Here is a 9,583-nt window from a genome sequence, read left to right as displayed (position 1 = left end):
AGGCCTGTGACTCGGGCCAGTACTTAGGCCCGTCTCATGCGACTTCTGTAAGACAGCGATCACCTCATGGCGGCACAGTGGGGGGTCGACTGAGCTCACTGAAGTGAACCCCTCCCCCAGCCCTGTCATATGCCTTCAGGAGACACCTCCCTTAGACCACGAGAAGTCTATCACCCCACCGGGAGCCAGCCGGGGTCTGCAGTGAGTGTTGTCATCTGCGACCCCACCCGGGTGTCTTGTTTCCTGGATCTGAGGCTTTACAGCCTTCCTGGGACATTCCACCAGCAAGAATGAGGTTCCACTGGCAGGAAGGCTGCATCTCCTCCAAGGGAAATAGGAAGGAGTCAAACCGTCCCTACCCCCACCTTACTGAACTTGCCAGCTTTATCTCTTGCCACAAATCGATGAAATGGAGATGCTGGCAAGGTAACAGGTACAGTCTGTATTGTCACGGCTCCTTCCTTGGGGGGGATCCAGCAGCAACAGCGAGGAACTAGTTAGCAGAGTTACTACTTCCAGCGGGGAACTAGTTAGCAGAGTTCATACTTGGGGATAAAGGCAGATGCATAACAAAACCATCCTGTAAATCAAGCCTAGAATGCAAATCAAGGGCTCCATTAATATTCTCTGTTTTAATGGAGAAAACACCTGCTGGGCTATCAATAAAAGAGCTTTGCAGAAATCTGTTACAATTATCATCTTAACTGCTTGAGTGCCAGAGCTCTGCAGAGGCCCCACCGCCCAGTCACATCAGCATGCTTTGTGTTGGGAGGATTGTTTATGATGTGGGGAACAGGGAATCCTTCCATAATACCATTAGGAGAGATCTGGGGGAGAATCAAGGTACTTCTCTCAAAAGGGCCTGGAGGCAGCAGCTGGCCACCTCTGATGACAGACAAACTCACTGCCATCAAGCCTGCTCTGGCTTGCAGTGACCCTGAGTGACCCTGCGGGCACTGTCACCCTGCACAGGAATGGAGAGCCTCATCTCTCCCGAGAAGCAGCTGGTGGTGTGACACTGCTGACCCCACAGGGAGCAGCCCTGTGCTTACCCCACTGAGCCACTAGGGCACCACACCTGACTGGAGGGAGGGGGTGTCAAATTCCTCAGTCCAAGACCAACGAGGCAAAGACCAGACACGGCCTCTACCCTCCAACCTTCTTTATGAGTGCTCACAGCACTGTCCCCCTCCCACAGCAGTCTTGCCTCTACAGGGTTCCATGATCCATTTCAGCTGCCACAACTCACAGACCAGACGTGTGATGTATGGGCTTTATCAGGGAAGTTGACGGGTTACATTACAGTTCAGGGTCAGAAATGCTCAAGCAACAGGTCTAGGGTCAAGACAGCTGTTTCCCAGCCGTGCCTGCAGGCAGGCAGGCCGCTCGCTGGCCATCTGTCTCAGCCACACTGCCTCTCAGCCTAGGCCTGACTAGGGAAATACTTCAAAGCTCTTTTAGTGCTGCTAATAAAATGCCCATAGGGCACCCCACTCTACACAAGCCCTTGGCTCATGCCCTGAGGGTGGGCATGCCTAACTTCCCCAGTAAAGTGCCTGGCGGCATCCCACAAGCCAGTCTCCTGCCTGAAGGCAGTCTACTTGCCCTGTGGGATGGGAAGCCCACTGCTCTGTCTCAGCTGCGGCCCCTAGTGTCATAGCCCTCTGCCTGGGTCTAGGAAGTTCGGCATACAGGGATCTTGGGGCCCAAAGGCCTGCTCCTGCCTAGGTAATCATTCTTAATAGTAATGCATTCCCCCTTCCTGCTTCTGAGCTGGCTCGTTTTATACCCGGCAGGCTGGCACAAGCGACCAATCTTCACATTAGAGTTCTAAGGCTTCACACACAGTTAATCCTGAATCGCCCATATCCCAGATGCAACCAGAAAAAGGCATTTGGTGGGAACGGCAAAGACTCAAAGAGCCTTACCAAGGAATTCACTGCACCACGCCTTCACTCAGTTTTAAATAACACCAGTCAGCTATTGGACTGCCTGTACCTAACGGCTCATGCATGACCTGGTGTAAGATACATGTTCATACGCTTGCTCTTCAGTTTCCTTGCCTGTGGGGTGAGGTGGGAGAACAGGTGGTGGGTGGTGCGCGGGACTCGGCAGGGGGAGGAGGCACCATCCCTGTGCAGGGTGGTGCCCGTCTTGGTCAAGCCAGCAGTTCTAAGACTTTGAATGAACTTCCTCGGTGAAGCTCAGTGGATGTTGGCTAATGGCCCTCACCAGTTAACGGTGATGGCGGGCATGGGCTTGTCTTCAGAGGCAGAGCTGGCTGCCGAGGCCCAAGAGCACATGTGGTGAGCTTGGGGATCCCCACTGGTGGGGTGTCATGAGCGGCGGGCCCAGCGAGGTCCCAAGCAGATGGGTTGGGGACGTTCCATGAGAGTAAATGCCAGCTTGGAGTAGGCAGGCAAGGGGAACTGGGTTGGCTGCTAGCTCCCTGGGGACAGGGCCTGGGTCTCGTTCCTATCGATATTTTCCAAAAGGCTTAGAGGAGAGTCCTGAGCTCAAGTTCTGGCTCTACTTTGAATCAGCTAGCTGCCTGTGGGCCGGTTATTTGATCTCCTTGCACCCCTATCTTGTCAGTAAAAGGGTGCGAGAGCAAGTATGTGCTTCAAGAGTTATTGGGAGAATGAAATGAATCCACGCAGCGCCCCCAGAATGGCACCTGGCATATTGCAGATGTTCCGGACCTCAAGGCTGGTATTATAGAACCCAGCTTGCTTCTCCCCTGGAATTTGCCCCTGCAAGTCTCCTCACCTTTGCCGTGCTGTGGCCCACACCTAGGAGGTCCTCCCACCTCCCTCCACCCCAGTTCCTTTGTCACCTTTGTGCCCAAATCCATCCCGGGTCAGGTCATGAGCTCACCAGGATTATTCATTCCCACCTCCGCCCATCCACCAGGCTGAGTTGTGCACCTACTATGTGCTGAGCAGGTGCTTAGTTAGGCCTCTGTAGTCAGACGCCGTCGAGTTGGTTCACAGGCACGCGTGGTGACCCTGCGCACAACAGAAGGGAACCCTGCCCAGCCCTGCGCCATCCTCACGATTGCTCCCGGGCTGGAGCCCGTTGTTGAGCCACGGTGCCCACCCATCTCCTTGAGGACCTTCCTCTTTCTCACTGCCCCAAGCCTGATGTCCTCCTCCGGCCTCTGACCACCGAAGGGTCAGTAGGTGCGATCTCATGGCGATGAGACAAAGCTCACCGTAATGTCATCGAGGATAGGGAAGATAGGAGAGAGAGTGAAAAAACGGAGGCAGACACATTTTATGGTCACGTGCTCACCTCAGCCCCTCTTGGTGGTCCACGTGGAGGTGGGAGAAGAGAGAGAAAGCGTCTTAACTATCTTGGGGTATTTATAGGTAGCCATGCATATTCAGTAGTTACATCTACAGTAAGGTCCCTGAGCTCACAGGTGAGAAAACCGAATACCTGCACTGGGGGAAGGCAGGGGTGCTGACTGACACAGCGGGCGAGATCGCAAAAGGGTGTCTGCTTCTGTAGAGAGAGACAGTCAACCAGGAGCTCAGTTTAAGGCAGCAGAGCTGTTAGGGGGGACTCTGTGGGCACCTATATGTAAAGCAGGATAATGTACTTGGACTTTAACTTAAGCAAAGTGGTGGCTTTCCTACTGTGGAGCACTAGCTTTCCAGATTCTGTTATAAATCAGGGACTATAGCCCGCGTCATGTTTCCCCCAGTGTTGGTGTCCCACCTCCAGGGGTTTGCCTCTTCTGATAACATGTGCAGAAGTGCACTTGGGGAAACCAAGTACACAGATGTCCAGTAAAGGCGCAGGTGCCACGGAATGCGTGGGATGAGGAGCCATAGAGCTTCGGATGCGAATGAAGGTTAGGTGTTCAAAAGTGGATGGGGGAACCGTCTGCAGAGGGAGGAGCAAGTGGGAGGAAGAGTATACTTGGCAAGGGGAACAGAATGTGCAAAGGCCCAGAGCTAAGAGAGCTTGCCAGGTTGGGGACTAAGAAGTAGCAGTGTGATGGATGGAAGCCTTACTGTGAGGTGCACCCTATTTGCTTCACCTGATTCATTCCGTGTATCCTCATGCACCACCACAAGGCCAATGCTATTAGCCTACTAACATCACTTATGAGGAAGCCAAGAGCCTAGCAGGGTGCCAGGCCACACGGCTAGGGCGCAGCAAGGCTGGAATTGGACTCCAGAAGCCTGGCTCCCGAGCCCACTCTCTTAGCCACTGCACCCCCCTGGCCCAGTACTGAAACATGTCCAGGATGTCTGGAATGGCCTCGAATGCTGGGCACGAGCACTGCTGGGGGGGAGGGGGGGTGCCCCGAGGGCTGAGAGCAGGGGCATGCGTGGACTTGCTTGTGGCAGATTTCTTCTCACCCTATCCGTTCCAGTCCAGGGTTGGAATGATCAGACCCACTCAGCAGCAGGGCCAGGATGGGAGAGGCTGCCTGGTAAACTCAGCCAGATGGCCCGTCGGAACCAGAAAACAAAAGGATTCTGACTCACAGCTACCTGTAGAACAGGACGGAGCTGCCTCTGGGTTTCCAAGACGGGAACTCTTTCTGGGAGTAGGAAGCCTTGTCTTTTCCCCAAGGGAGGAGCTTGTGTTTCTCAACTGCTGACCTCGCTGGTAGCAACCCAACACAGAATCACTGCACAGCCAGGACTCAATTAAAGCGTTGCCAAGCAAACACCAAAGCTGTCCTGCAGGCACCAGCAAGCCACAAGACTCCAGGAAGTGACAGAATTCCAACTGGGACAATGCGACAAGCAGAGGCAGCCCTGGAGCCACCCACCTGGATCTCTTCTGCCTTCCCAATGCCCACTGCTAAACAAGGGGATCCTGCAGAACACGGAAATGATGGACCAAGACCAGACAGACAGACACACACACACACACACACACACAAGGAACATTTTGTTGAAGATCATTTTAAGAATGGTTGAGCAGTACATTAGCAAGGAGCTGCCAGGAATCCAAGCCGGATTCCGCAGAGGACGTGGCTCCAGGGCTGTCACTGCGGATGTCAGATGGATGGTGGCTGAAAGCAGAGACGACCTGAAAGATGCTTTACCTGTGTTTGATTGACTATTCAAAGGCATTCAGCTGTGTGGATCATAACAAATGAGTAATGCTGCAAAAAGTGAGAATTCCAGAACGCTTCCTTGTGCTCATGCAGAGCGTGTACCTGGACACAGGCAGTTTATGCGAACAGAACGAGGGCAAGCTGCATGGCTTAAAACCAAGAAAGGTGTGTGTCAGGGCTGTGTGCTCTCACCGGTCAATCTGCATGCTGAGCAAACAATCCAAGAAGCTGGACTACGTGAAGAAGAACATGGTATCAGAATTGGAAGAAGGCTCATTAGCAACTAAGAGCACACATGACACAACCCTGCCTGCTGAACGCCACGAGGACGTGAAGCGCTCGCTCATGAAATCGAAGACTTCAGCATGTATTACACCTCAACATAAATTCTTTTTTAAATCCTCACAATTGGGCCAGTGGACAACATCATGCAAAAGGAGAAAAGCTTGAGGTTTTCCAGAATTTCATTGTACTTGGATCCACAATCAACACCCCTGGAAGCAGCAGTCAGGTGACATGTTGCACTGGGAAGAATTTGCTGCAAAAGGCCCCCTGCAAAGCGTTGACTAGCAAGGCTGTCACTTTGAGGACTCAGATGCTCCTGAGCCACGCAGGGTGCTGTCAGGTAATGAACAGGAAAACTGCAGAGTGGCTGCCTTTGGATGACGGTGCTGGTGAAGAAGGCGGAGGATCATGGACTGCCAGGAGAACCACTTCCTGCTGGTCGTAGGACAGCTTGACAGCTCCTCTGATGTGCGTCTGGCAAAACTTGGCCTCCTGGGCTCGGGACACATGATCAGGAAGGACCCACCCTGGAGAAGCGCGCCAACCTGACAGCGGGGAGGGAGTCGGGGAGAGGAGGGTTGCCGCGTGGCTGCCACAACATAAGCAATGCAGGTGACGGCCCAGGACTTGGCAGAGTTTGGTTCTGAAGCAAGGTGACAGCAGCTAACCACAGGAGCAGCAACAAAGCCAATGGGGTCAGAGGAGCACAGAAAGGGAAGCAAGAGGGACTCTAGAGTGAGCCGCGTGGGCTCAAGTCCTGGCTCCGACACTCGCTAGTAGTAGGATTTTGAATTTCTCAATCCCTCTCTGTCGCTGTCTCCTTAGTTATGAAATTAAAAGTCTACTGCTGGGCTATCTAGGGGAACCAACCCAGTGACACTCATCTACGTGTGAGAACTTTCCATCAAGAAGTAATCTTATACCTAGGAGGCATCCTGGCCCGGTCCAACTCAAGCCCATAGGTGCGATGCTACCCGGACGGGGCCTCTTCAGACTCACGTAGTGGCTGGCTGATGACGCCGTAGAAGGTGAAGCAGGATGCAGGCAGATCACAGGCTGGGTGGCCCACAAGGGGCTGCCATTGGAGGCAGGTACAAGTTCCCAGCAAGGACGGAGACAAAAGGCAAATCCCTGGTTTCTGTGATATAAAAGGGCCCCACCCCCAGGAGACAACATCAGGTCTCCTGTATTGACAGGTTGGATGGACTTCACCCCTACACATTCACACAGGGTCAAGTTGACATAAAATGCTAACTGTAACGTAGACCGTAGAAGGTCATTGGTGTTAAAGGAGCGGACCCAGGCACAGCAGGTGAGCAGAGTACCCAAATAAAGTCCTCACAGATGGCAATAACCTGCTGTGCCTCTCCTGCTTATCTGCCAGCAGTGTGTGACAAGTCATGGCCTAATTCTTTAATGCCCCCCCCACCTGAATCCCCAGAGGTAACCAGACAGGAGGGGGTCTGTGGTGGTTCTCTGGTAGAATTCCCACCTACATATGGGAGTCCACGGCCAGTGAACCTCACGTGCAGTCACCACCAGTCAGTGTGTTGCTAACATACCAAGCAGATTTCAGCAGTTTCTGACTAAGAGTAGGAAGAAATGTCTGGCAATCTATTTGCAAAAATCTGTGGATAAATCATGATGGCCCAAGACCATGAATGGCCCCAACTCCCACGCTGATTTCAGCTAGCAACGGAAATCAGTCCATCCAGTGACGCTCCGTGACTGAGACTCCAGCCTTGGGAAGGGCTGTAGCGGGGTCCGAGTTCTGTGGGGTGGAGAACCCTGGCATGCTGGGAAAAGCTATCCTCAAGTCATGGAGGGGTGGCGGGACAGGTAGCGAGGCTGGTGCAGGTGCTTCAGCCCTGCCTGAGTCCCTAAGCGTCTTGGGCCTCAATTCTCCCCTGTAAACTGAGGAAGAGGGACTTGAGGCCTCGAGGGGCTGCTGGCTGGGCTCTCCTGGAGGCAAGACAGCCAAGGAGGTACCCATGAGGCCGGGCCCACCACTCCCACAGGAAGCTGTGGCCTAGGCCGGGCCTACACCTGGAGGAAGGGGAGCTCTGAGGAGGCCCTTGCCTGCTGGGCCCTCGCCCAGCCCCTTTGTCTCCCTCCGCTCTGGGCGTCCAGTAGCAGAACCGTGACTGTGGACATCGGTAAGTGACCAGGACCGGGACAGGGAGGGGTGCACTTGGAGTCCAAGGGCTGTGTGGGCTTGGAACACACCGCAGTGCAGCCAGGGAACTGCTCCGAGTGGAGGGAGGTTACCTGGGCAGCCACACAGGAACCCCTGCCATGGGCAGCAGTTGAGTTGTGACCCAGGGGCCCTGCCCCAGACTAGTTCTGGTCCTTTCCTTGGGGACCCCAGGACCGTGTGCGGATGGAAGTCTCACCACAGCTAGCATCTCTAAGCTGGAATGCCAGGGGCGTCCCTCGGCAGGTGGGCCCCTGCTCTGGCAACCAACCCAAAAAGGAGAGTGGGGGGTCAGAGGATGGCGAGCCTTGGGTGGGGGTGCCCCCCCTGCATGAGCTGTGAAGTGGCCACGCCGGTGAGTCAGAGCCTGGGAATGCAGTTGCTGACGGTGCGTGTCAAGCAGGGGCCCGGATCAGGACTGTTATTCCTCTTCCCTCATTCATGCCTGCACTCCCCCCCCACCCCGGGCCCTCAGAGGACCCCTCCCATCAGGTCCAGTGGCTTGCCCACAGTCTTTATGAAGTGAAGCCAGAAGCCAGACTGCTACCTGGCAGTGAGCAAGAACCACGCTGTGGGCAGGTTCTGGCTCAGGTGGGGCTAGGTGGAAGCTGTCTTAGAAAATAAACTCCAGCAACTGTGTGAGCAAGCCAATCTTCCCCCATGGTCCAGAGGGGGAAACCGAGTCCCAGAGAGGCCAGGGATTCACTAGCCATACCAACAGGTCATGGGACTCCTGCTTCCCATCCTGGGATCTAACCATGATACCAAGAGCCCCCTCTCAGATGGACACCACCCTTCTCAGGCCGTCCAGGGGCCCAGGAGGAGAAGTGTGAGGGCAGTGCCCCCCAGCCTGCAGGGCGCCCCTGTCATAGCAGCCCTTCAGTTGGGGTTGAGAAACAAACGAATCCCCTGCCCGGGACTGACTGAGTGTGACCTAGTAGGACCGAGGACCACAACCACGGGCCTCCCAGGCTGGGATCTCTAGAGGCAGACTGCTACGTCTTTGCCCGTGGGGTGTCTGGGCTCCTCCTGTCAGCCTTTTGGTTAGCAGTCAAATACTTTAACCCCAGGGCCCCCGGGGGCTTCAGAAGCCAGGGCTCAGGCAAGGAGACCCATCCTGGCACAGGGTGGCCCAGAGGCCGTACCAGCATTAGTACTGTGTGGAGGCCCTTGCTCAATGCCAGTCTGCATAGCAAACCTTTGACGGTGCTTTCAGAAAGCCTCCTTTCACAGGGCTGTGAGGTTCAAGAAGTCACACAACCTACCCAGGGCCACGCTCACTGCTATCCCTGGCCGAGGGGGAGCTCTGAACCCCGCTATTCTTAACCCTTACACTCCAGCTGCACCATCAACCTGACCACGATGCCGCCGCATGGGCAGGCATTGTGGCGAGCAGCAGCAACCCGGGCCTAATCCAGGGCCACCTCTTCCCCTTCCGCTTGCACGTGGGCTGTCTGCGCCTTCTGCAACCCAATCCTTTCTGCCATGGACTAGCTGAGGGGCTTCTCAATGAAGAGACCACCCTTGCCGTCCAGCCCAGCCCTGGTTCTGGCTGCCGGAGCTCAGGACACCCACTCTGGGCACACCACTCTGCTGGATGGGCCAGACTCCCCTGGAGTGCACAGGACCAAGCACAAGGCCATACACCTCCTGGTCAGTCAGAGCTCCGCTTGCCTCTCACCGCGTGAGCTGGGCTTGGCCCGGGGGTGCAGACATGGTCCTGACTATTGAGGAGCTGTCTGGTGGGCCCCGAGGTGACACGGCTGAGCATGGGGGATGTCGGGACAGAGGGATGGTGGTGGTAGGGGTTATTAAACGGGCTCGGACTCAGTGACCGTGTACCACAGAATGCCACACAGCCTGGTCCTGGACCCATTTTGACTGTTGCTGTGAACCCCCGTTGTTGCAGTGGCTTCATTTTCTCTGCCGCTCCACTTTCAGCCAGCATGGCCAGGAATGGGGGCTCCCCTTGCCTATGCTGAGCCCTCAACCTGTGGGTCAAGACCCCTTTGGGGTCCAAT

This window comes from Tenrec ecaudatus, chromosome 1 (genome assembly GCF_050624435.1).
Source record: "Tenrec ecaudatus isolate mTenEca1 chromosome 1, mTenEca1.hap1, whole genome shotgun sequence".
NCBI classification, from domain to species: domain Eukaryota; kingdom Metazoa; phylum Chordata; class Mammalia; order Afrosoricida; family Tenrecidae; genus Tenrec; species Tenrec ecaudatus.
This window is presented reverse-complemented; position numbering follows the sequence as displayed.